General features: G+C 43.5%; 1 long non-coding RNA gene across 2 annotated transcripts; it reads right to left on the bottom strand.

Annotated features, from left to right (window-relative positions):
- Nucleotides 1–9,797: 9,797 nt before the first annotated feature.
- Nucleotides 9,798–27,251, bottom strand: LOC140209571 (uncharacterized). Of its 2 annotated transcripts, none has more exons than XR_011889019.1 (4): nt 27,089–27,251; nt 19,564–19,666; nt 11,271–11,428; nt 9,798–10,034 (listed from the first exon to the last, which is right to left on the bottom strand). It is a non-coding gene; the product is annotated as an uncharacterized lncRNA (long non-coding RNA). The 2 variants fall into 2 exon arrangements; XR_011889020.1 differs by lacking the exon at nt 27,089–27,251 and adding an exon at nt 20,424–20,521.
- Nucleotides 27,252–27,811: the final 560 nt, after the last annotated feature.

The following is a 27,811-nucleotide window of genomic DNA, read 5'->3' as shown; positions in this document are numbered from 1 at the left end:
CTTTCTATCCTTATTGTAATGCCCTGGCTTAAGTATCACATAGACAGCCAGTGAATACAGGCCTAGAACCATCAAGTGCTCTTTATATGACAAGCTATTCAATCCTGGAATGATTTTTGTGAACCTCCTTTGAACCCTGTCAGTTTCAGCACATCCTTTCTCAGAGAAAGGGCCCAGAACTGCTCACAATAATCTGTGAGGCCTCACGAGTGCTTTATAAATTCTTAACATTACATCCTTGCTTTTATATTCTAGTCCTCTTGAAATGAATGCTAACATTGCATTTGCCTTCCTCACCACAGACTCAACCTGCAAATTAACCTTTAGGGAATCCTGCATAAGGACTCCCAAGTCCCTTTGTGACTCAGATTTGTTGTAGTTTTTCTACATTTAGAAAATAGTCAACCATTTCATTGCTCCTACCAAAGTGCATGACCATACACTTCCCAACACTATTCCATCTGCCAGTTCTTTGCCCATTGTCCTAATCTGTCTAAGTCCTTCGGTGGCCTCTCTGATTCCTCAAAACTACGTACCCCTCCACCTATCTTCATGTTGTCTTCAAATCTTGCAACAGAGTCATCAATTCCATCAGCCAAATCATTGACATATAACTTAAAAAGAATCGGTGCCAACACAGACCTCTGTGGAAAATCTCTAGTCACCATCAGCCAGGAAGAAAAGGCTCCCTTCATTCCCATTATTTGCTTCTTATGAATCAGTCACTGCTTTATTCATGCTAGAATTTTTCCTGTATTACCATGGCTTGTAACTTGTTAAGCAGCCTCATGTGAGGAAAATAGAGGGATAAGGACATTTTGCTGGTTGGAGGGATTTGTTTTTGGCTTTTTTTAAATTTACTTGTCAGCTGGTTTGGCACAACATTATGGGCTGAAGGGCCTGTTCCTGTGCCATAATGTTCTATGTTCTATTTCCTATGTTCTTGGTTTATACTACCATTGGAGGCAGTTTCAAGAGATTCACGAGCCTTATTTCTGAGATGACACAATTTCCCTATAATAAATGGCTGATAAAAAGGATTTGTAATTTTCTGGAGTTTAGACAACGTTATTGAAAACTTAGAGTAATCTTATTGTAAACTGCAAGATCTTAAAGTATGGTTAGTTGACGATGTCTCTTTAGGACACAGACTGACAATGATTGTCTGCCACATTCCTTCATGGAAAGTCTGTTCTTAAAAGCCTTGTGCTGAGCACTCTGTCATAGGAGTTTCCTTTCTTTCACTACATTTTGTGATTTTGTAAGATACAAAAGCCTGAAAGCACGTCTCACCAGGCTCAAGATCAGGGCTGCACCTTGCCCAAGTGTGGCTTGCAGGCTAGTGGAGGGAAGGAGCACCTTACTCCTCCTTTGATAGTGAGTTACCATCCTTCCTGCCACCCAGAAGGATATAATGCTCATGATGAGAAGGTAGAAAGTTTCAGTATCACCTTCCAGCAATGACAATCACTATCAGCCTGATTGATAGACATTGTTGAATAATTGTGGGAAGAGAGGGTTAAGGGTTGAACATTGACCAATGTCTCAAGTGAGGTAGTTGGTGGCAGAGAACATTTGAAGGAACATTATGGATCTTAGACACTCACGCTAAGTCACTGAACTTCTTCTGACATCGTGTCCATGTCCTCAATACCTGATTGCTTGGATTGATCTCGTAGTGATCTGCACCAAATTTAATTAACCTGATAGCTTTAATTAATGCCAGCGAGGATGGATTGGGCCTCTGATAATGGCCGTGGCCAATGAACAGAATGATTAGTGCTCAGGGCACATTGAAAAGTCACTACTGAGTAGGATGCAGGATGATGCTACCTCACAGACATTTAATTAAACAGATCCAGGTTAATTCTACATCATGATAATGGTGCTCACCCCAGAATCTATTGAACTTCAGAAGACAATTTACCTGAAACATTCCCCATCTCCACAGCCACATCTGTGAGATGTAGATAATCAAATCTGTGGGATTTATTAGCTTTTAGGCTCATTAACTTTACAAGAAGTTTTTTTTTACTAGTACTGATTTCTTTTATTTCCTGTTTCGACAGTAATGTTTTTTGTTCCCTTTGTCTTCTGTGAGACAGACATAAAATATTGTTTATTTCTGCTGCCATTCCCTTCTTCCTCATTGTAAATTCTCTTGTCTCTGTCAGTAAGGGATACCATTTCCATGCTGCATGGTTATACAACTCAATTAAACAAAGGAGTCTGTACGTTCTCCCAGCAGCCACCTGGTTTCCTCCAGGTGCTCCAGTTTCCTCCCACAGTCCAAAGACATACCAGTTGGTTGGTTAATTGGTCATTGTAAATTGTCCCGTGATTAGGCTAAGGTTAACTCAAAGATTGCTGGGTGGTTTGAAGGGCCGTAAGGGTCTACTCCTCGCTGTCCCTCAATAATTAAAATTAAAATAAATTAATAAAAATAGTTCTCTCTTCATTTACCTTTTGTTTAGATGAAACTGGTCTGTTTATTCCATGAACTACTCCTCAATCCATATGTGTTATTTTGGTACTGTTTAATTATTTCTAGGCACTTAAATCAAAGATTTTCCATAATTCTAAATCTACCAAATCATCCTGTTTATCATTACACAGCACCCTCAAAAATCTCCAGTAGATTTCAAAATATAATTTTTATCTATTTATTTTAAATTTTTATTGAGATATACTTCTGGCCCTGCAAACCACCCAGCAACCTGAGATTTAACCTCATCCTAATAACGGGACAATTTACAATGACCAATTAACCTACCAACTGGTACATCTTTGGACTGTGGGAGGAAACCAGAGCACCCGGAGGAAACCCATGCAGTCACGGGGAAAACGTACAAACTCTTTACAGGCAGCAGTGGGAATTGAACCCAAGAAACTGGTACTGTAAAATGTCCTTTTTATAAATTCAGGGGATCTGGCAGGGAGCAACAATGCAGAATGAGCAAACTGGTGAATTGTTTTATAGGCGGCTAAGGTGCTACAACCGCCCATTCACCTCTTCCCTCTCCTCCATTCAGTGCCCCAAACGACCCTTCCAGGTAAGGCAACACTTCACCTGCGAATCTGATGGGATCATCTATTGTGTCTGCTGCTCACGATACGGCCTTCTCTACGTTGGTTAGATCCATCGCAAATTGGAGGGACTGCTTCATGGAGCACCTCTGCTCCATCTGCCAAAGGCAGAACTTCCCAGTGGACTAACATTTTAATTCCGATTTCCATTCCCATCCCACCATGTCCCATGTCACATCCTATGGCCTCCCCTTGTGCCAAGATGGGGCCACACTCAGGGTGGAGGAGCAACACTTTATATACCATCTGGGTAGCCTCCAACCAAATGGCATGAATTTCAATTTCTCCTTTTGGTAAAAAATAATCCCTCTCCTCCCCTCTTTTTCTATTCCCTACTCTGGCTCTTAACTCTTCTCACCTGCCTATCACCTCCCCCTGCTTCCCCTCCTCCTTCCTTTCTCCTATGGTCCACACTCCTCTCCTATCAGATTCATTCCTCCTCAGCCCTTACCTTTTCCACCTACCTGGCTTCACCTATCACGTTCCAGCTAACCTCCTTCCCCTATGCCCCACCTTTTTATTCTGGTGTCTTCTCGCTTTTTTTCCAGTCCTGACATAAAAACATAGAAACACAGAAAACCTACAGCACAATACAGGCCCTTCGGCCCACAATGCTGTGCTGAACATGTACTTACCTTAGAAATTACCGAGGGTCACCCACAGCCCTCTATTTTTCTAAGCTCCATGTACCTGACGTAGGGTCTCAGCCCGAAAGGTCGACAGTTCATTCCTTCCCCTAGATACTGACTGAACTGCTAGTTTTTCCAGAGGTTTGTGTGTGTTGTTTTGTTTTATAATTGCCACATGTAGCGAAGTTCTGTGAAAACCTGGTCCTGCATGCTGTTCATACAGATCAATTTATTACACAGTGCGCTCAGCTAGTACAATAGCAGAATGGGACTAGAGTGTAACAACCAACAGCAGAGAAAGAGAGCTGTGCAGGTAGCCAATTATGTGCTTGGTCATTCAAGGTACATTGTGAGGTCAGGAGTACAATCTTATTGTACTAGGCAACCATTCAATTGTCATAACAGGGGAATAGAAACCCTTCTTGAGCCTGGTGGTGTGTGCTTTCAGGCTTTTGTATGTTCTGGCCAATGGATTGTTGTATGAGCAGCTGGTGCATGTCACTAGTCCTGGTTATGTGACCACTGATGCCAGGCAGACAATCTCTGAAGAGTATTGATAATGGCTGAGGTCACCCATCTTGTAAAGACACCGCCCAGAAGAAAGCAATGGCAAACCACTTCTGTAGAAAAATTTTCCAAGAACAATCTTGGTCAAGGAAAGACCATGATCATCCATGTCATACAACATGGCACATGATAGTGATGCCTGATAGGGGGGAGAAGAAAAGAGAATCTGTGGGGTGGGTAGGGACTTTGATTACACTGGGTGCTTTATCAAGGCAGTGAGAAGTTCAGACAGAGTCTTTGGAGGGGAGGTTGGTTTCCCTGATGTTCTTAGTTGTGTGTCCACAGCTTTCTGCAGTCTTTTGAGGGAGCGTCACCAGTGCTGGATGAGCAGGCTGGAGTTGTATTTGTGACTGTGATGTGAAATGTGGTCTAAAGGTGAATTCCAAATGACCAAATAATTCTTCTGCCAACAACAATATCATTCATCTCATCCACCCAGCAGTGAGTTATCCATTTAAATACTTACACAATAATAAATACCTTTCAGAGCTAATGTGTATGCCATGATTTATAGAGCTAATAAGATGCTCAGTACTATATGGGAAGTTTCATGCAAGTTCGCTAAAGTTACAAAGTTAACATTTCAATGAAGCAAGAGCTACAACCAAGCCAACAAGCTCTGCAGCGTTTGAACTAAAACTGTGAATAAAGAGTTCAAAATACCGGTCTCACCTGGGAAACAGGCCCTTCAGCCGATAGTGTACTTCTGAGCTAGTCCCATTTGCCTGTACTTGGCCCGTATCCTCTAAACCTTTCCTATCCATGTACCTGTCAAAACATCTTTTAAATGTTGTAACTGTGACTGCCTCTACCACCTCCTTTCATGGCTTAACCTCTGTCCTCTGTGTGAAAAGTAACCACTCAGATCCCTTTTAAATTTTTCCTTTATCAGCTTAAATCAATGCCCTCTAGTTTTAGATTCCCTTGCTTGGAAAAGAAAGGGTTATGAAAATCTGCCTTATCTCTGTTCTCATGACTTTACAAACCTCCATAAGGTCACCCATTAGTCTCCTTCACTCCAGGAAAACCAAATCCAGCCGATCCAGTCTCTCCTTGTAAATCAAGCCCTCTGATCCCAGTAATGTCCTAAATCTTTTCTGCACTCTCTAGTTGGCCTATGACCACACTATGTTGAATCTCTCTGATCAGCTCTTGCCTTTCCAAGTGAGTATTAATCTTCTTACTGAAAATTGTTTACAGTACCTTCCGTACTACTGATGTGAGGCTCACAAATCTATCATGTACAGACATTGCTACTGTGTTCTGAGGGACATGTTTACTCTCCTCCAGTCAACTGCTACCTCAGCCGTGTCCTGCAAGCATTCGAAAATCCCAGTCAGGGCCCGCAGTCTCTTTCCTTGCCTCCTCGAGCAGACGAGGATCAATTCCATCTGGTTCTGGGGAATTGTCCTCCTTTAAGCCCACAAATGTATCTTTTTTCTCTGTAACCTTAAACTTGTAACTGCCGGTGAAAAATGATATCGTATCTGTTAAATAGGGGCCATGGACCATTCTGATTTGATAGAGAATGGACGTGAAAGCACAGAGGAACATCTGGAGAAATTTCTGAAACGCTCGTTCGCTGCTATCATTACTGCGCGGTCGGGAGTCTTTCGGAGGGTAGGCCTCAAAATCCCCGGCTTTGCTTGCTGTTGGCAACCGAGGTTGAGGTCGAATCCTTCGGACAGAGATGGCGCTCAGTACTCGGTGTCGGAGAGCTGATCAGAGCTCAAAGTTTTTGGATGACTCACAGTCGGACTGTGGTTGGCTTGGCAGGGAGAGTTCTTCCTTCTCCTGTCTGCGTGAGATGTGGGACATTTGAGAGACTTTGAACTTTTACTGTGCTCATGGACTTCATCAAGTTATGGTATTGTTGCACTGTTGTAACTATATGTTATAATTATGTGGTTTTGTTAGTTTTTTCAGTCTTGGTCTGTCCTGTGTTTTGTGATATCACACTGGAGGAAATATTGCATCATTTCTTAATGCATGCATTACTAAATGACAATAAAAGAGGACTACGTGTCTTCATAATCTAAAAAAAACTATACCCTTTAACTTTAGCCTCCACGACACCGGGAGAAAAATTATTACAACCATTAACCTTATCAATGGTACCTTAAGGTTGTTATAGTCAGGTGTGGTAATCAGGACAAGCTCCCACTTCCTATTAAGTGTTCCCAGTGGCATGCGCCTCAAATAGCCTCTGACAACCAAGTTTAACTCCTGGCCTTCACGTATGGCTCGGCTACTAACCCCGGGGAACCATTTCTACCGATAGAAGAGGCAAAGGCAGGTTTACTGGCACCTTAAAGTCAGTCGCTTCAGGCAGATGGGGTTCTTCAGCGGTGGTTGGCTGCTCATCTAGAAGGAAAACTCTGATCTCAAATCCCCACTGCCTTGCAGTTGTCCCATTCATGGGAAAGGCTTTGAGAGTAAAGTCTGAGGGAAAAATCCATGAGCTGGCGTCCCTAAGGCAGGTCTATGTTAATTCAATGTCAACTGGCAACTCCGTGACACAGCCGGTGCCGAACTGTATCAGTCTCTCCTGTTGCTTTGGGTCCATCAGATGCGTAGAGAGAGGGAGCCTGCTACATAGGCGACATCTTGCTCTCCCTGTCGTACTCCCCCAATCGCTGCTGCTTCTTTAGTGCACCAGGATGCCAAAAGCTTTGTGCAATTTGACTGTTCTTTCTGGACTTGCGGAACAGCAGAGTCCAAGATCAGCAAATTCAACATCCTGGGAATATAGAAAAGAGAACAATTCTGTACAGGAACATTTACACCCTCCATGTCTTGGCTGCCCACAATGCCAGATTATGCTGTTTACATCGCCATACATGTGATCTATATTCCTTAACTCCCCATCTGTCCATGTGCCCATCTAAGTGTTTCTAAAATATTGCTGTCATATCTTCTTCCACCACCTCCCCTGCAAGAGCTTTCCAGATGCCTACCACTCTTAGTGTAAAGAAACATGTTGCATAAATCTCCTTTAAACTGTAACCCAACCCACCCCAATACCGACCCCCACATTCTGTGGCCAAGCCAATTTTGGATTCAGCTACCAAGTATCCATGGATCTCACTTGCCTTATTATTTTAGATCAACCCACCATCAGCCACCCTATCAAATTCCTTAGTAAAGTCCATGCAGACAATTCCCATTACCCTTCCTCAACAATCATCTTCATCACCTCCTCAAAAAAAAGTCAATGAAGCTTGTGAGGTGACTTTCACTGCTTCAAGCCATACTGACTGCCCCTAGTAAGTCCATGCTTTTCCAGAAGAGAGTAGGTTCTTTCTTCAACAATGACAAAAGAATCATTAAACAACACACACAAAAAGTGCTGGTGAATGCAGCAGGCCAGGCAGCATCTACAGGAAGAGGTACAGTCGACGTTTGAGGCCAGGACCTTTCGTCAGGACTAACTGAAAGAAGAGATAGTAAGAGGGTAAGATAGTAAAAGAATCATTAGTCTGTTTGTGTCTGCTACCTTTCTAACTTTCGGATCGGATCGGATTCTTACTTTTTGTCTTCTTACTTTTTAACTTATTTTTTGTATTTTTTTTTCACAGTAACACGTCGAAGCTGCACCCTCTCTAACATGCTGGTAGAGAGAGTTTTATCTGGGTTTTTAGTGCTGGAAATAGTTACATTCCGACACGCGGGACAGAAGCATGGTCGCATTGTTCATTCCAGGGACCAGCTTGCGCTAATACCGGCCGGTTTAGTGAGCAGAGGGATCACAAAGTTGAGAAAAGAGGACCGGGTCGAGACAACAGAGACTTATGGAGAAGAGGAGTTCAGTGGGTAATAAAATGGACGACTTCACGCCGCCAGCCAGGCGTCAGAGAACATTTCGGAAGTGTAGTGTTATGTGTTTCACTGGAACGGGGCTGCACAAGGACATACCCGAACAAAACTTTTCCATGGACGGCTTCCAGACCGTTCGGGCTGACCGGAAGTGCACTGAGAGCGGTAAGCGTAAAGGAGTTGGGTGCTTACTGTTCTGGCTAACAACAGATGGCGCAATCTGGGTCATATTACGATCGAGGAACGTGTTTGTAGACCGGATATTGAACTTTTTACTGTTGGACTTCGGCCACATTCCACCGAGATACAACACTGGGCGTTCCTGCCTGTGGCCATCGAACTTGCAGCTCCTCCCGTGGAGGGTCAGACACCCTGAGCCGATAGACTGGTCCTGGCCTTTTTTCCATCTGGCATAGTTTGCATTTTGTTGTTTGATTGTTTGTGGTTTTTGTATTGCTATATTTATGCTCTATTCTTGTTTGGTGCGGCTGTAACGAAACCCAATTTCCCTCGGGATCAATAAAGTATATCTGTCTATCTTTATACAGTGGAATGGCTCTGACCACACCCCAGTTCTCTGGAACCTCACCTGTGGAGAAAGAGGATACAAAGACCTCTTTCAAGCCCCTAGCAAGCTCCTCTCTTGCTTCTCTCCACAGCCTGGGGTCGTCTATCAAGACCTATGGACGAACCCACATTCAAGCTTTTCAAGAGGCTGAAAACCTCCTCCTTCTTGATCTCAACGTTTCTGGACAATCAGGACACCCTACACCAACCTTGCTCTGTCCGTCCTTCTCCGTGGTGAATACTGATGTGCGCTACTTCTTTAGGACCTCATTCATTTCTTGTGGTTGGTTGATCAGTTAAGAGTGTACTGGTTATGAAAGAGTTAAGTCGGTTGCTGAGTGAGATGAAACCCGTCAGAATTTGCATTAATTTAGTTCATTTCTACACACTAGCTTGTAGGCATATCACAAATATTACAGCAACAGAAGAATAATGAGACAATGCAGCATTCAGTGTCTGTTGTTCTTTCCTCTTGCTGCAGGATCATTTTCCACGGTTCCACAGAAATGTGATTTGCCTATTTGCCATTTTCTTATGAAAAGCTGCTCACAAAAATGCCCCAACAGACATCACCTTACATCCTGAGAAATATCTGTTTACTCCCTCACTTTGTGTTCTGCTCACTAATCGGTTCTCTGTCCAGGACGGCAGCATACTGTGTGAAGACAGATGGGGTGAGGTGGAGGTGTGCATAGAGGCACAAATACCACAGTGTAAAGTCCAAGCGAATTTTGATATTTCTCTAAAAGAAGGACTTAGATTGACTCAATTAGAGAGTAGTTACATCAACAGATGTTCTGGGTTAGTCCCACTTCCCTTCGTCTTTCTGCTTTCTGCCTCCATACCTTCATTCATTAAGTTACGTTATCCATTATGACGTGGGCGATCATGGTCTTCCATGACTATGATTGTTCTTGCAAATTTTTCTACATGTAGCCCCCTGGTAAGCCTCAGGCTCGCTCAACTCGCTTCCGACTAGGGGGAGCAGCCTTTGGCCCCAGCAAACTGGGTAATCAAGTTTGTGTGGACGCTGTGTGTTGTGTCCCCTGTGTAACATCAGTACCCCGGAATAACATTCAGTCCACAATGTGCGGTTAAACAATTAAGATTTTATATTTAAGTATAGGGTTAGTAGAGAACAAAAGAAAAGGATAACAAATAAAAGGTGCCAATAATCTCATAAACGTGTCCAGTGCACAAATGTTGGAGCTCATGGATTCCCTGTCGCTGATCCTCCTTCGCTCGTCGTCGACCCCTGGGCTCCCGCCCCGAGCCCAGGTCCAGCGGGTCTGGCAACTGTCTCCTCAAGCCACCTCTTCTCTCTTCATCCTCTTCGCGCCTTCTCCCCCAAGCCCGCACAACTAGCAGCTTTCACACAGACAGAGAGAATAACATCTAACCCAATTAGTTAACAAATGAATACAAGTCCCATTATCACTAATTATAATCCAAACATACTGCTATAGAGAACCGCAGTCTCAGCAGTTAACGGTACAGAGAAGCCATTTTATTCACCTTAGCAGTAACATGAAAGAAGAAACCCTTACATACAGAAGTGGTTTGCCATTGCCTTCTTCTGGGCAGTGTCTTTACAAGACGGGTGACCCCAGCCATTATCAATACTCTTCAGAGGTTGTCTGCCTGGTGTCAGTGGTTACATAACCAGGATTTGTGAAATGCACCGACTGCTCATACGACCATCCACCACCTGCTCCCATGGTTTCAAGTGACCCTGATCAGTGGCTAGGCAGGTGCTACACCTTGCCCAAGGGTATTAAGTAACAACTCGTAATGGAGAGTCAGTAAATTGGACCCAAGATTGACTTCACCAAAGAAGATAGGACAGTGCTGGAGTGGTATTTCTCTGAATGGACATCTGTGACCAATAGCATTCCACAGGGCTCAGAGCTGAGACCTCTGTGCTTGTGTTCTATATAAATAATTTGCACACATATATAGGTGGGGGGGGGGAATTGATTAGTAATTTTGTGGAGAAATTGATGTTGTGTAGAGTGTGTCCGTTTGTCAAAGGATACATTATAAAACGGACCAGTATGAACAAAAATTAAATGTGGGCAGAGAAATGACAGAAGTTTAATATGTTCTTAATATTTCATCCAGGTTCCGTAAGATTGTTAAAGCTGAGGTGATAATGGGAACAACCTCCCATTACCTATTAAATTCTTCCAATGGGGTGCATCTCAGATAGCCTCTGACAACTACTTCTAGCTCCTGCCTTCATGTGTGGCTTAGCTACTAAACCTGGTGGAAATGTTTCCACTGACAAGAGGAGGGGTAAAAGCAGGTTCTAGGTGCCTTAAAGCCAGTTGAAATACTAGAGTCTATGCGGGGATAACAAAGTGACGCCGAAGTTCCAAAATTCCCGTAGGGATATCACAAGGTGGCAGTCATAGAATATCCCTGAACACAAGTGGTCGCCACATAACACATTCGAATCCAGGTACAAATTAACAAAAAGAGGTCGCCACAGGATACTCCAGAAATCCAAGTATGGATCCTACAAAGTGACAGTCACGTATCCAATATGCACCGTGTGCCGCTAATTATCACAACCTTCTGGACATGGAGAATTATTAGACTCACCCACAGCTGTAACGAACTCTTCAACCAACTCCACCCAGCTCGTTCTCCCGCTGGTAGCTTGCAGTCCGCTGTCCTTTAACTGCCGAATGTTCCAGCAACCTCTCCGCATCTTGTTAATGACGTCATTCATCCACCTCGTCCAGGCGCCTAAAGTGACGCTTACAGGGTAAAAGAAAACATTGACATGTAATAAAGGAAATCTCAAATGTCCGCTGACTGGCAGCTATACCTACTCATGGGGAAGGCTTCGGGAGTAAACTCTAAGGAGTCCCTTAGACAGTCCTACATTGAGTTTGACGCTGACTGGTAACTCCTGTGACCACCCTGGTTCGAAAATGAATTGGTCTCTGTTGTTCCTTTGGATTCATCAGCTGTGTGGAGAGGGGGAGCTTGCTACATGGGCAACAGCTTGCTCTCCATATCGTACCACCTGGCTTGTGTATCACGGAGACAGCTAGGACATGACATCCATGCTTAACCCCTACCAATGGAGGGTCTCAGTATTTCAGCCAGAGGTTAAATTTGGACTTTTCATCAAAGTCACTGGCCCTTAGAACAATGTTTATGAGGCATTTGGACTGGGATACCAGCCAAATGCTTCCAAGACGACCACAACTTTGCCGTAGGGTTTGGAGGCTTGTGTGCCTCAGTGACCCGGACACCTACGTTAGCCAGAGTCAGGGCTTTATGCTTTGTCTCTTGTTAGGGTTACCCATGCCAAACAGGTCAAAGGATATAAGCCAGACTAAGAGTGGACCACTGGTCCTCCAAGTTCAGGAGTTCAGCTCAGGCCTAACAACCCTGACTGGTTAATCAAAACTGTTCCAGAAACAGCAATGAGGAATCCTTCTACCTCTGAGTGTGACGGTATTCCTGAGTCTCCACCCGGGACATACATGGCTGACAGGAGTGAAAACCGAGAGGAAGTTACATGAAGGAAGCCCTGAACGCCACCAGGACCAAGACCAAAATTAGTTTTGCCAAGGACAGGCAGAGATGGAGACCTTCATTGCTGCCCTAAACACCAGCAGCGTAACAGGCAGTAAGTATGTACAAAATGTATGCAAACGGGACGAGCACGGCTCAGCAAATTGGTCAGCACAGACAAGTCAAAGTCAAAGCCAAGTTTAATGTCACATGGGCAAGTACATGTATGCACAGGCGATGTGCAACAGCTTCAGGACCCTGTTGTGCAAGGCTCAGGACGTGCACCATCAGGTTACTACCCCTCAACCATCAGGCTCCTGAACAAAAGGGGATAACTACACTCACTTGCCAATCCCCTGAGATGTTCCCACAACCAATGATCTCACTTTAAGGACCCTTTATCTCATTATCTCATGTTCTCGTTAGTTATTGCTATTCATTTATATTTGCATTTGCACAGTTTGTTGTTTCCTGCAGAATAGTCGATCTTTCATTGATCCTATTATAGTTACTGAGTCGTGGCTATCCCTCGAGGTCGAGGATGACGGTCTTCGTTCTGAAGAAGCGGCCCACAGAGCGAAGACGCCTGTGCGTGTATTTGTTTAACGTTTACTTGATGTTGCACTCCAAAAAGCACACGACACTTCACAAATCAACCAACTGATTCCAATGGCATGGAAACCACGACAACTGGAGCTGATGGATTTGTGGCAGCCTTCATCCGCCTTCACAGCCGTTCAGTTCGAAGTAACTTCGTCCGCCTGTTCCACCGTTGAGGTCTTGGTTGGATTGTTCTTTGTCAGGGACCTCACCCTCGACCTTACTGCCATGAGTGACCCTACCAGGAGCATAGCTCCAGACGGCATCGATCTCGTGATCTCAGGACCACACAAGCTTCTCCACCACGACAAGGTGACAACCCACAGAGAAGAGTTACTGAGTATGGCCACAGGAACATGAATCTCAGGGTACTTTGATAATAAAATGTACTTTGAACTCTGAACTTTTTCATGGACACTTAGCATCAGATTAGCAGCATTCACATGAAAACATTTTTACAAATAAAGAACACAAATAGCATGTTCAGAGTGCAAGTGGTCACATGATCAGAGTGTTGCTAAAACATAGTGATTAGGTTGAAGAACCAAATATTGGAGGGAAGTAGCTGTTCTTAGACCTGGTGGTGTGAGACTTCAGACTCCGCTACCTCCCGCCCATTGGAAGATGGAGAAGAGTAAGAAAGATGTGAGTAACAGATTTGAAATTTCTTACTAGCTCTTCTTTCAGTTAGTCCTGATGAAGGGTCTCAACCCGAAATGTTGACTGTACCTCTTCCTAGAGATGCTGCCTGGCCTGCTGCGTTCACCAGCAACTTTGATGTGTGTTGCTTGAATTTCCAGCATCTGCAGAATTCCTTGTGTTTGCGTTTTTAAAGATGTGGGTAATTAGAATTAGCATAGGTAGAGATCATAATGAGCTTGGACAGGTTGCGTTGAAGAACCTATTACTATGCTCTGTTTCAAAGACGCAATGACTGTAAAAGCATATGTAGAATGAGATTGCTGAGAAACAAGTCCTGTCTGAAATCTCATGACCTGGGACACAATGATGTCATGATTGACATGAGAAGAGAAAGCTATTTCTTTAAATGTAATTTAAATTCAATTCACCACAAGATACATTTCAATATTTCCAAATCTAGATGGATTTAAATCACTGTGATTTTTTGGCAGGTATAATTATATTGATTGGTGTTATTGATTCCTGCCAGAACAAAACGGTAAAGTCATGGAAACTTACTGGAAAGTTTCAGAATGGCATAATGTTTATTTTAATAAAGCAAATCACTGCAGGATCTTAAATGCTGATTTAAAGAATTCCATGAAGAGACCTCTGTGGCAATGAATAATTCAGTGATTAAACTGGATATTTACAACAGAACAAGTTAAAGGTTCAGTTGGAACATTACTGAAAAATAGTCAGAAACCTACAATTTCAGAATTAAAACCAGACTTTAATATAATTTTGACTTATAGACTTGTTCCCCAGTTGTTTAGTCAGTTTATCAGAAAATAAAATTATTTTGTGATTTATTTTTTAAACTTAGTACATAACATTGCTTTTGTTTTATTTCTCTGTGAGAGTCGGAGTCAGAGAACACAGAAAGCAGCACTTCAGCCCTGCAGATCAGTGCTGGCTTCCCTGCCCATCAACCCTATTCCATCTGCCTGCTTTAGGGCAGTTTTAGGGTTGGCGGTGAAAGATTTAACAAGAACCTGAGTTGCAACGTTTTCACAGTCTGGATATTAGATACTGTATATGGAACCAGCTGCTAGAGGAAGTGGTTGAAGCGGGTATAGCAGGTATACATTTAACTACTATATGTGGGCGGGGTGACGGATGACAAAGAGTTTAGAGGGTCATAGACCAAGAGGTGGGAAATGGAATTAGCTTGAATATACATCTTGGTCAGCCAAAGGGCCTTTCTCTGTGCTGTATGACTCTAAAACGGTACAGACCTTTCAGCCCAAGATGACTGTGCTCACTATGCGGACAGTTTAAAATGTATATCTGCCTGGACATGATGCATATCAATCCACTTATTCTATGCCTGTTCATGTGCCTGCCTAAATGCTTCTAAAACATTGCTACCTTACATTCTATGACCATAAGACATAGAGGCAGATTTAGGCCATTTGGCCCATCAAGTCTGTTCTGCCACTTCATTCTGGCTGATCTACTTTCCAGTTCAGCCCCAATCTCATGCCCTCTCTCTGCAATCTTTCATGCTCTGTCTAATCAGTGCCTAGCAGCCTCCTTCTTAATGTGTTCCAAGTTCCCACCACTCTCTGTGTGAAAAATCTTTTCTCATAAATCTGCTTTAAACTTTCCCCCTTTCCCCGTAAAGCTATTTGGCACTTTCATGCTGGAAGAACTGGCTATCTACTCTATCTACCTGGCTGATTCCCCCCTTTTAATTTTGCGAACTTCCATCGGATCTTCCGTCAGCCCCCGACACTCTGGAGGAAACAAATGCAAGTTTGTCCAATCTTTCCTTGTAGCTAACACTCTTTAATCCAGAAAACATACCAGTGAGTGTCTTCTGCACCTCTCCAAATCCTTCCTGTAATGTGGTGACCACAACTGTATGCAGTACTCCAAATCAGATTAGATTAGATTCAACTTTATTGTCATTGTGTCGAGTACAGATATGCATTGAAATGCATTTAGCATCTGACCAGAAATGCAAAGAATAGTATTATTTACAAAATAACTGTGAACAAAAAAAGTGTTACAGCACACAAATATAGAAGTTCTGAGACAGTACAATACGGATGCAATACTGCTTAGTATTGTGGCTTAAACAAGGTTTCATACAGTTACATTATGACTTTCTGATTTTTATACTCAACCCCCTGACAGATGAAGGCAGGTGTTCTGTGTGCCTTAACCACCCTGTCTACAGGTATTCCTTCTTTCAGGAGCTATGGATTTCCACCTCAAGATTCCTCTTCAAATCAATGTTGCTGAAGGCCCCGTTATTTACTGTATACTTTCCTCGTGCCTACTTCCTTCTCCCAAAGAGCAACACCTCACGTTGTCTGGACAAACCATTTCTCTGCCCATAGCTCCAATTGATCTATATCATGCTGATGATAGTCTTCACTATAAATCCACCAACTTATTTTGTCATCTATAAATGTCCTAATCAGTTCATCTACGTTTTCATCCAAATCACAAAAAAAACAGATCTCTGCAGAACACCACTGGTCACAGACCTTCAGTGAGAATAACATGCCTGGACCGTTATGTTTTGCCTTGTATGGCTGAGACAATTTTCAATATAATCTACCAACTCAGTGTGGATGTCATGGGTCCTTATCGACTTGGTGACATGACATCAACATTTCACTCAATGTCAACTAAACAAAATAACTGGCCACCAGCTTTAAACACCTGCTCCTTTCTACTTCAATGGTGTTAAGGTTGAGAGGGCTGAGTAATTAGGCTCCTCAGTGTGATTCATCAATAGTGTCTCTCGATCCTATCACACTGATGTCACAGCCAGGAGAGCTCACCAATTCCCCTACTGCCTCAGGAAGCTGAAGAAATTTGACATATCTTCAACAACTCTGGCCAATTTTGATAAGTGTACCGTAGAAAGCATTCTGGCCGGATGCATAATGCCTTAGTTTGGCTACTGCATGTGATCACGAGGAACTGCAGAGGACTGTGGACACAGCGCAGCACATCACAGGAATCAGCCTCCCCTCCATGGACTCTGCCTACACTTCTCACTGCCTCGGCATAGCTCCCAGCTTAATCCACGACTGCACCCTTACTGGATATTCTGTCTTCTCCCCTCTCTCACTGGCAGAAACGGTAAAAGCCTGAAAGTACGTATCACCAGGCTCAAGACCAGCTTCTTTCCTACTCTTAAATGAACTTCTTGTACGATAAAATGGACTCTTGGCCTCACAATCCCCCTCATTACGGACTCACACGTTACCGTTATCTGCACATAATTTTTTTGGTAGCTCTTACACTTTATTCTGCATTCTTACTGTTTCACTTTATTTTAGCTCAATGCACTGTGTAGTGATTTGATCTGTATGTAGGGTAAGCTTTTCACTGCATCTTGGTACAAACGACAATAATAAATTGAATGCAAAACCAAAAACAAAAGCAACACGCACAAAATGTTGGAGGAACTCAGCAGGCCAGGCAGCATCCACGGAAAAGCGTACAGTTGACATTTCGGGCCGAGACCTTTCATCAGGACTACAGGAAAAAAAAACACTAAACTCTCTCTGCAACTGGAAATGAATACAATGTTGAATAGATTAGCTTATGTGTATTGGCGTTTAGGGCAGCAATGAAGGTCCTCCATCTCTGGTGGTGTTCAGGGCTTCCTTCATCACGTCAGCAGCTTCCTCTCAGTTTTCACTATTGTCAGTCATGCAAGCCCCAGTTGGAGACCGGGAGTACCATTGAACTTAGATGTAGAAGAGTTCTTCATTGCTGTTTCCGTAACAATTTTGTTTGACCTGTCATGGTTGTTAGCCCTGAGATGAATGCCCAAAACCTGGAGGACTGGTGGACCACTTTTAATCTGGCCTCTACCCTTTGAACTGTCTGGCATAGGTGACCCTACCAAGAGCTAAAGCATAAAACCCTGACTCCAGCCAACATAAGGAACACAAGCCTCCAAACCTCAACCAGATTGTGGTCCTCCTAGAGATACATGTATGGCGCTGTTGCTTAAAGAGGAGCAGGTAGCTTGGTCAGTGTAGCCAAACTCTCCCAAACCGGAATCATCCTCAGCTGGAATTCACAGACTTGTTTTCTCAATTTCATATTGTTAGGAACAAACAACTTTAATAATTAATTAAACATATTTACAGTTAAACATTCCATTTTCACAGCTTGGTTTTTGATTTCCAAGTATTTAATAATTAAGCACTGAAGTCTGCTGGGAGGTAACGTATTAAAATAAATATTTGTGTAATCGGTCTGATCAAGGCTGCAGCATCCATGAAGCATGGGAGCTTATATGTCACATCAAAACTCACGATTGATCAGCTCAACTGTGCATTGCCTTTATGAGGCAAGGGAAGAACCAAACTGTTAAATATGTTAAATAATTTAATATTGATAAACACATTGTGATGTTTCTACTTAAATACTTGCAAGTGAATACCAGGGTGAATTCTGAATGGTGTCTAGCAGACTATACCTCTGAAGTTTTGCAGTTCCTGTTTAACGAGTAAACCTCGACGCTGTCAGCGGTTGGGTTCCGTAGCAAGGTTTATTCAATGTGGATCATAGAATTGGACTTCTAATTCAGATTTAAGACCATAAGACCATAAATTATAGGAACAGAATTAGGCCATCTGGCCAATTGAGTCTGCTCCGCCATTCAATCATGGCTGATCCTTTTTTTAAATCTCCTCCTCAACCCCAGTTCCCGGCCTTCTTCCTGTAACGCTTAATGCCACGGCCAATAAAGAACCTATCAATCTCTGCCTTAAATACACCCAACGACCTGACCTCCACAACTGCACGTGGCAACAAATTCCACAAATTCACTACCCTTTGGCTAAAGAAATTTCTCGCATCTCTGTTTTGAAAGGGCACCCCTCTATCCTGAGGCTGTGCACTCTTGTCCGAGACATTCCCAACATGGGAAATATCCACTGCACATCAACCCCCTCATCCTTCTAAATTCCAGCGAGTACAGATCCAGAGCCATCAAATGTTCCTTGTACGATAACCCTTTCATTCCTGGAATCATCCTTGTGAACCTCCTCTGGACACTCTCCAGTGCCAGCACATCTTTTCTAAGATGAGGAGCCCAAAACTGTTCACAATACTCAAGGTGAAGCCTCACCAGTGCTTTATAAAGCCTCAGCATCACATCCTTGCTCTTGTATTCTAGACCTCTTGAAATGAATGCTAACATGGCATTTGCCTTGCTCACCACCGACTCAACCTGCAAGTTAACCTTCAGGGTGTTCTGCACAAGGATTCCCAAGTCCCTCTGCATCTCAGATTCCTGGATTTTCTCCCTGTTTAGAAAACAGTCCACACATTTATTTCTACTACCAAATGCATGACCATGCATTTTCCAACATTGTATTTCATTTGCCACTTTCTTGCCCCTTCTCCTATTCTAAGTCCTTCTGTATCCTACCTGTTTCTTCAACACTACCTGCCCCTCCACCAATCTTTGTATCATCTGCAGACTTGGCAACAATGCCATCTATTCTATTATCTATATCATTTATGAGCAGCATAAAAAGCAATGGTCCTAACACTGACTCCTGCGGAACACCACTAGTCACTGGCAGCCAACCAAAAAAGGATCATTTTATTCCTACTCGCTGCCTCCTATCAATCAGTCAATGCTCTAACCATGTTAGTAACTTTCCTATAATACCATGGGCTCTTAACTTGGTAAGCAGCCTCACGTGTGGCACCTTGTCAAAGGCTTTCTGAAAATCCAAATATTCAATATCATTCAATATCTATCCTACTTGTAATCTCCTCAAACAATTCCAACAGGTTCGTCAGGCAGGATTTTCCCTGAAGGAAACCATGCTGACTTTGTATTATCTTGTCCTGTGTCACCAAGTACTCTATCACCTCATCCTTAACAATTGACTCTAACATCTTCCCAACTACTGAGGTCAGGCTAACCGGCCTTTATGATGTTTTGATGTGTTCTAGCTCTGGCTGCTCTTTGTTGTTACTACTTTGGGGCGATTTGTGAGTGGGGGCACCCTGCAGATATTAAACATTGAGCTGAGCTGAATTTAAATAAGCCTTTTGATTTTGTGTTCCTAAATTCCATGCTTTCACTCACCTTTTTTTTGGTTGCCATTTCCACAATTTTTTTTGTGCGAAGGGGAGTGGGTTTGATGTTTGATATTTCTCTTTGGGCGGATTGATTCCATGGTTTCGTGACTCTATGTGGGGAAGATGAACTTCAGCTTTGTAAACTGCATACATACTTCGATAATAAATCTACTTTGAAGATTGAACTTTGAACTTCAACAGATCAATTGTCTCTTTGTTTGAATCATTGTCATGCTTTTCTTATTCTTTTCTACCCGTTTATACAATTCCTATAAATGTGAGGTCACATTAGTAACCAGTATTTGCTGCAACTCTCTCCCACAGCCACCCCAGTATTCTCATCCCACTCAATTCTGGAAAACTCTCACATAACATGGATTTTCTGTATGGGTCATACAACACCGCTCTTCATTCTAGTGCATCTGATCCTTTGCCTCTTCCCTTCCCCCAGGGTTCCTCACCATTATGGTCTGGACCCATTATTGCTATCTCTCACTCTTTTGCTCAAATGCAATCCTTTCTGTAATTATACTTCCTGGATCAACACACAAATCTTTTACGTTCTTTGAAAAACAGCAAAAAAAAATAGAATTGTACTGCATAGATACAGGCCATTCAGCCCAACACACCCATGCCAACCTGTAGACACCTTCCTCAATCAATCCCAACATCCAGGATCCCTTTGCACCTGAGTGATTGAAATGCCCCTCCAGACATTTCTTAAACCCTGTCAGTGGCTCTACTTTCACCACTCTCTGCAGCCTGTGTTCCAGATACTCACTGCTCTCCAGGTGAAGGACATCCCCTTTACATCCTGTCTAAATCTCTTCCCCTTACTCTCAGCCTAAGACCACTAGTGTTATCTACCTCTGATAGAAGGAAAAGCTTCAGTGACAGAGGACTTCAGTCAGGGACCCAGACAGGCATTTCCGTGGCCATATACATGATTCCAGGATGCTGCATTGCCTCTCTGGAGCCAGAGTGAAGGATGTCTTTGAACGTACACAGGACATTCAGAGAGGGGACCTTGAGCAATGAGAACATGGTTCAGAAAGGTACCATTGACACAAGTTGGAAGAAAAATGATTTAGGGAATTAAATAGATTTTTTTAAAATAAAGACCTTAAGCTTGTAATCTCAATTTTGTTCCCTGAGCGAGCAAGACAAGCGATAGGAAGGGAGAAAAGTTAAATACATGATTATGGAGCTGGAACAAAGAGAGCTTCAGTATATGGATTATTAGGCCTTCTTCCCAGAACATCCCCATATAGAATGTCTCTGATTAACTCTGCCTTCCCAAGTGAGCATTAATTCTCTCCCTCAGAATAACAACCCGCCTCTTTCAGCATTCCAAAGAAGTCCTTCAGCTCTGCCGTGGACGGTCTCAAGCCTGACTGCAAAAGGAAGAGGTTTGGGTGTGGAGCTTGCAACCCCATCCCGTAAAGACCCAGCGTTAAAGAAATGCCAGCAGAAGCTCCAAGGACCTCATCCCTGAGACAGAAAGGATCTTCGTCTGGAAGAGTCATAGATGGGCTACACCTACACCTGCTGAATGGATTGGTTCATGGCATAAAGAAGGTTGGGAACCCCTGGCTTAGAGGAATATGGACTGAACAGAGGAAATTGGGACAAGCTAGGTGGGCAGCATGGTTGATTTGGCTAGTTGGGCTGAAGGGCAGGTATCTGTGGTGCATTGTTCTGTGAATCTCTTCCACTGTATTCTTTCCAGGTACATCAGCAGCCTCTTAATACTTCTCTTATGCTGTATCCAGTGAGTGGTTTTGTCTGCATTGGAAGATTGAAATGATTAGATGACCCCCATTGTGTGAAGAACCACATGCTTCGCAGTCTTTACCTGTGTTTCTAATCACGTCACATTAATTTTCTGTTCCAGTCTCACTTGCAATTCTCTGCCCACGGCCCTTAAATTGTTCCAAGCCAAAAGAACATCATCTCATCCCCTGACAGAGTGGCTTAAAGATTTGCCCAATTTGCAGTGAATTCAACAATTTCAGATGAAAATTTCCCTGTTTCCATTTACACCTTCACAAACCCATCATTGCTTTTCAGTTGGTTCATCTGCAGGCACTTCCACCTTCTCACAAGCCCTTTGCTCATCTGACTTTCAGCCCAGTACAGACCTGACCTGCTCATGCATCTCCACCCTCCTCCTCCCCCTTTATCTGGTCTCTTTTCTTGGTTAAAAAAAATATTTTCTGCTTGTCTATCTTCTGTCCTCTGTGGTAAAATGCCAAAATAGTCAATGACCTGAAATTTTACCTATGTAAACTGCCCTGCTAAGCATTTTCCTTACTTTCTGTCTGTACGCCAGATTTCCAGCATCCAGTTTATTTTATTTAAATTTTTGTTTTTTTTTTATTCTTCACACTTTTTTTCTGTCTTTGGAGTGAAGGAGGTTGAGAGGTGACTTGATAGGGGTGTATAAGGTGATAAGAGGCATAGACAGGAAGGACAGCCAGCGCCTTTTCCCAGGGTGGCAATGGCTAATTCAAAAGTCCATAATGCCCGCTCCGGCTGATCCAGGTTTCATGTCTGCAGGCTCTGTGCCACTTATTCTGCTATGTGCTGAACCGAGCCTGAGGACGTGGGCCTACACCGGCTGATCTGAGCTTCGTGTCTGAAGACTCACTTTTGTTCCAAATGCCAGTTTTGTTTGCTTTTATTTTTTTTTTAACACAGTGTGTTTTTTTCTCTCTCTGCACGGTGGGTGTCTGTTGGTCTTTTTTTTAATATAATGGGCTCGTTTGGGTTTCTTGTTTCGTGGCAGCCTGCAAGGAGATGAATCTCAAGGTTGTATAATGCACCCGTACTTTGACAATAAATATATTTTGAACTTTGAACATTTATTTTTAAGACATATGGGGATGTCAGAGGTTTTTTTTTACACAGAGTGTGGAAGTTGGTGGAATACATTGCCGGGGTGGTGGTAGAGGCAGATATGTTGGGGACATTTAAAAGACTTGTAGATAGGCACATGGACAACAGAAAAATGGAGGGACATATACTGTAGGTGGGAAGGGTTAGAGTGATTTTGAAGTTGGTTAAGATGCTGCCACAACATTGTAGGCCAAGGGGCCTGTACGGTGCATTTTTATGTTCTATGTAATGCTTGACTGGCTGTGCATTTCCAGCATTTTATAAGCTTATTTCCTGTACATTATTACTAGATAGGTAGGTACAAATGGGATCAATAAGATCCAAGCCCCAGCTCAGTCATGATCTCATTGAATGCTTGATAGGTTCAAGACCCCCAGAATTTTGTTGCTGACCCTGAGGAGGAAATGAGAACTTGGTATTGTAGACTTGTAGATCAAGGTGATGATTTTCTTCATCGGTTGTTTTGTCTTTAGGGTCTGGTTAGTTAGAGGTCAGAAAACTCAGCAGGACAAATATGGCGAGGTAGGGGAACAAACATGGTTTTGAAAGCTTCCTGAGTATCTTTAAGGCTGCTGTTGTGTCAAAATGGAGAAAGTTTTCGGATTCAGCCCTGACCTGTTTGTGACTGTCTACCATCTTTTTATTGGCTCACAGACTGGCTTTATTTTGAGCAGGCTGCCTTTGCAATTTTTGTTTCAAATTTAAGTTGAGCAGGAACAGTCTGGATGACAGTCACTCCTATTGTTTGGGTTCAATCGATCTTTGTGTCTGAAATATTGAAGCTGGACTGACTCACACAGTCCCTCAAGATGAAATTCAGGGCCTCCGGCAAAAAGAGGCAGCTTCAGTTGACAGATAATGGTTCCACATGCAGACAGAGAGCTGGCAACAGTTTCCCACTAAGAGAAAGAGCCAGACTACAAAACAGCCACACATAGAGTATTTGCTACACGCAGACACAACCAATACACCAGATCTGTAATATACGCAACTGCCCATCCCCAATCCTGCCACTGGCTTTGGCAATAGGGAATGTGTTATTTGGTCTGAGTAAGGTGGGGCTTGGGGAGACTACTTATTCACTGAGTGTTCAGAAATTGTAGCTCAACTTAGAACAGACATTTGGATGGAGAAAAGACATCTGTAACTTGGTGGCTGGGGCCACGGCTATCAGCTGCTGGACCGTCTTCACTTGCCTCGGTGGCCCGTGGCTGTGGACTTATTTTTGAGGATTCTGAGGTTTGATTTTGAATGTTCAGTGTGTTATTTGTTTGATTTTTGTTGTTTGTATGATTTGTTCTTTCTTTCACACATTTAATAGTTGTGTGTGTGTGCACGCACATGTGGGGGGGGGAGGTATTCTTTAAACAGGTCCCACTGTGTTTCTTTGCTTTGTGGCTACCTGCAAGAAGACGAATCTCAAGGTTACATAATGCTTACATACTTTGATGATAAATGTACTTTGAAATGTGGGTTGAAGATACAATTTGAATGTACAGGGACGTAAAATGTTGCAAAGAGCAGTGAACTCTTCCCGGTTCCTCAAGGACACATCCGTGCCCCCCCCCCCACCGCTGCTCCACCATCTGTAGTATCTACAGGAGGCACTGTATCAAGAGGGAAACAACTATCATCAGCGGTCTCCACCATCCAAGTCATGCCATCTTCTTGCTGCTACCATCAGGCAGACGTTACAGGAACCTGAAGTCCCACACTACCAGGTTCAATACCAGTTACCTCTGTTCAAACATCTGTTTGTTCAAACAAATGGCAGACCACTAGGAACACCACAATTAGCATCACTATGACTGTTTTAATCATCTTGCACTAAAATTGACTTATGTTTTTGTGATGATTGCATTTTGTTATAGAAATTGTATGCAATTAATGAATAATTTATGTTTTTCTTTTGAATGTTGTTTCTATGATGCCCTGGGCCTAATGAATTGCACCTGTGCATACACGGACGTGTGCATTTGACAATAAGCTTGACTTTGACATTGAGGTACTCCAGAATTTGAGATGGGTTGAGGAGACGAGTAGGTCATCAGAAGAGAGCATTTGGTGTGCTGTTCAATGTCTTCGGCTCACATATATAGCTAGGGTGCTCCAAACCTTTGCACGGTCCTGTATTTGTCAGCATGGAGCAGAGAGTGAGTTTGTAAAAATGGTGGGAGCACAAGATGTTGAGAACAGTGAGGGCAGAGTGCCGCAGGAGGGGTGTGGGGCAGGACAGGCAGCAGTCGAGTAATGCCAGGCCCTGGGGATGGCGCTGGTGCAGAGACACCAGGCAGGGTCATTTGATTCAAAACAGCTGGTTTATTGATCATTACAGAGTGTCAAGATGTTGAGAACAGTGAGGGCAGAGTGTCTCTCTGATGCTTCCCTCTCCCTTGCCCTTTTCCCAACCATGATACCCCTCTCCCTGCCCCCTTCCCACTCTCAGTCTACAATAGAGACCCCTATGAGAATCAGGGTCATCATCACTTACATATGTCATGACATTTGTTTTTTTACTGTAGTAATATGGAAAATTACTACAGTACTGGTCAAAGGTCTTGGACACCCTAAATATATATCTATGTGCCTAAGACTTTTGCACAGTACTGTGGATCTCAATACGCTCAAGGAGTTGGGAACAGAACGTATAAATAACCCAAGGATTTGTGGCACTCACCCAGTGTAAGTGGAAGAAACAAACAAGGAAATGCAAAGCTTTGCAAAGTCTGCCAACAACTCTTTAAGCACAGACATGATACATGATATTTAGAAAATAAGTAACAACACTTTTGAAAGAAATTATAAAGAGTTTATCTGGAAATGACAGACCATTCACCTGGGATAAACATATAGCAGAGCATCAGGAAACAAGGAATGCTTCCAGATTAATCCAATTTAAAATAAATGAATTCAGCATGAATTTAAGAGGAAGTCATTCATTACAAAAATATGTAAAATATAAGTAAATTTATGCAAATGTGTGCAGTAAATACACTCCGTGGCCACTTTATTAGGTACAGGAATGGAACTCGGTGAGGCTTCTGTAGCTGGAGTCCACCCACTTCAAGAATCAATATATTGTGTGTGTTCAGAGATGCTCTTCTGAACACCAGCGCTGTTAGACCATAAGACCATAAGACAAAGGAGCAGGTTAGCCATTCGGCCCATTGAGTCTGCTCCACCATTTTATCATGAGCTGTTCCATTCTCCCATTTAGTCCCACTCCCCTGCCTTCTCACCATAACCTTTGATGCCCTGGCTACTCCGATACCTAACAATCCCTGCTTTAAATACACCCAATGACTTGGCCTCCACTGCCGCCCATGGCAACAAATTCCACAGACCCACCACCCTGTTACGTGTTACTGAGTTACATTTGAGTTACTGTCATCTTCCTGTCAGCTTGAACCAATCTGGCCATTCTCCTCAGACCCTTCTCATTAACAAGGTATTTTTTCCCACAGAACTGCCACTCACTGTTGTTTTTGTTCCACACAATTCTCTGTAAACTCTAGTGACCATTCTGTGTGAAGATCCCAGGAAATCAGCAGTTTCTGAGATACCCAAACCTCCCTGCCTGGCATCAACAATCATTCCACAGTCACTTAGATTACATTTCTTTCACATTCAGATGTTTAGTCTGAACAACAACTAAACCTCTTGACCACGTCTGCATGCTTTTATACATTGAGTTGCTGGCACATGATTGGCTGAGTCGATATTTGTATTATTGAGCAGGTGTACCAGGGCACCCAATAAAGTGGCCACTGAGCGTATGATCCAAGCTGTGACACTAGTCCGCGCTTCATTAGAAGGTTTCAATTAAAATTAAGTGTAAAATGTCCAATGAATGGCCTTTCTCCCGTGACCCAGCTGAATTTGCACACTTCAACTGATACCAACTCTGTGGCACTCGACTTGTTTAGAGTTTCAAGCAAGGAGAGGGAGAACTATCCAGGACTCTCACATTTAATTGCTGCTGCTGATGTTTTGATGTGCTCCCATGGGTAGCATTGGCTAAGGTTTCAACTCCCTTGCAGTTCTCAAGTTCCAAATGAACATCACCTCCGAGATCATGAATCACCAGAAGACCATACGATGTAGGAGCAAAATTAGACTATTCAGCCCATCGAGTCTGCTCCACCGACTCAATGCAAAGTGAGATCCATAAAGAAGAAAATAATTCATAATACTGTACAAAAGTCTTAGGCTTGTATGTAGCTAGGGTGTCCAATACTTTTGCACAGTACTGTAATAATTATACGTACTGCACTGTACTGCTACCATCAAAAAAAGACTCATTTCATGACCTGTGGGAGTGATGATAAACCTGATTCTGATATGTGTCTCTGCTGCGGACTGAGAGTGGGAAGGGGGCAGAGAGAGGGAGTCATGGTTTGGAAAAGGGGGAAGGAGTGGGAAGCACCAGAGAGACATTCTGTAATGAATCAGAATCGGGTTTAATATCACTGGCATACTTTGTGAAATTTGTTAACTTCATGGCAGCAGTACAATGCAATACATGATAATATAGAAGGAACAATGAATTACAGTAAATATATATATTAAATAGTTAAATTAAAAATAGTAGTGCAGAAACAGAGATAATAAAATAAAAGTGAGGTAGTGCTCACGGGTTCAGTGTCCATTCAGAAATCAGATGGCAGAGGGGAAGAAGCTGTTCCTGAATCACTCAGAGTGTGCCTTCAGGCTTCTTCCTGATGGTAACAGTGGGAAGAGGGCATGTCCTGCGTGATAGGGTTCCTTAATAATGCATGCCACCTTTTTGAGGCAGTGCTCCTTGAAGATGTCTTGGACAATAAACCAAATGCCTGGTGGCTCAGGACTAGGTGTGTCTGCACCCGCACCCACCCCTGCCACCCCAGCACTCCTACTCTACCCCTGTCCCACAGCTCTCCACCTCACCACCCCAGCACTCCTGTTCTAACCCGTCCCACAGCTCTCCACCCCCCCACCCCAGCACTCCTGCTCTACCCCCGTCCCACAGCTCTCCACCCCTCCACCCCAGCACTCCTGTTCTACCCCTGTCCCACAGCTCTCCACCCACCCACCCCAGCACTCCTGCTCTACCCCTGTCCCACAGCACTCCATCACCCCTCCCCAACACTCCTGCTCTACCCCCGTCCCACAGCACTCTACCCCGCCACCCCAGCACTCCTGCTCTACCCGTCCCACAGCTCTCCACCACCCCACCCCAGCACTCCTGCTCTACCCCGTCCCACAGCACTCCTGCTCTACCCCGTCCCACAGCACTCTACCCCGCCACCCCAGCACTCCTGCTCTACCCCTCCGTCCCACAGCTCTCCACCCCCCACCCCAGCACTCCTGCTCTACCC

The sequence above is a fragment of the Mobula birostris genome, chromosome 14, assembly GCF_030028105.1.
Source record: "Mobula birostris isolate sMobBir1 chromosome 14, sMobBir1.hap1, whole genome shotgun sequence".
Classification (NCBI taxonomy): domain Eukaryota; kingdom Metazoa; phylum Chordata; class Chondrichthyes; order Myliobatiformes; family Myliobatidae; genus Mobula; species Mobula birostris.
The sequence above is the reverse complement of the archived record's forward strand: the minus strand, read 5'-3'. Positions and strand labels throughout refer to the sequence as shown.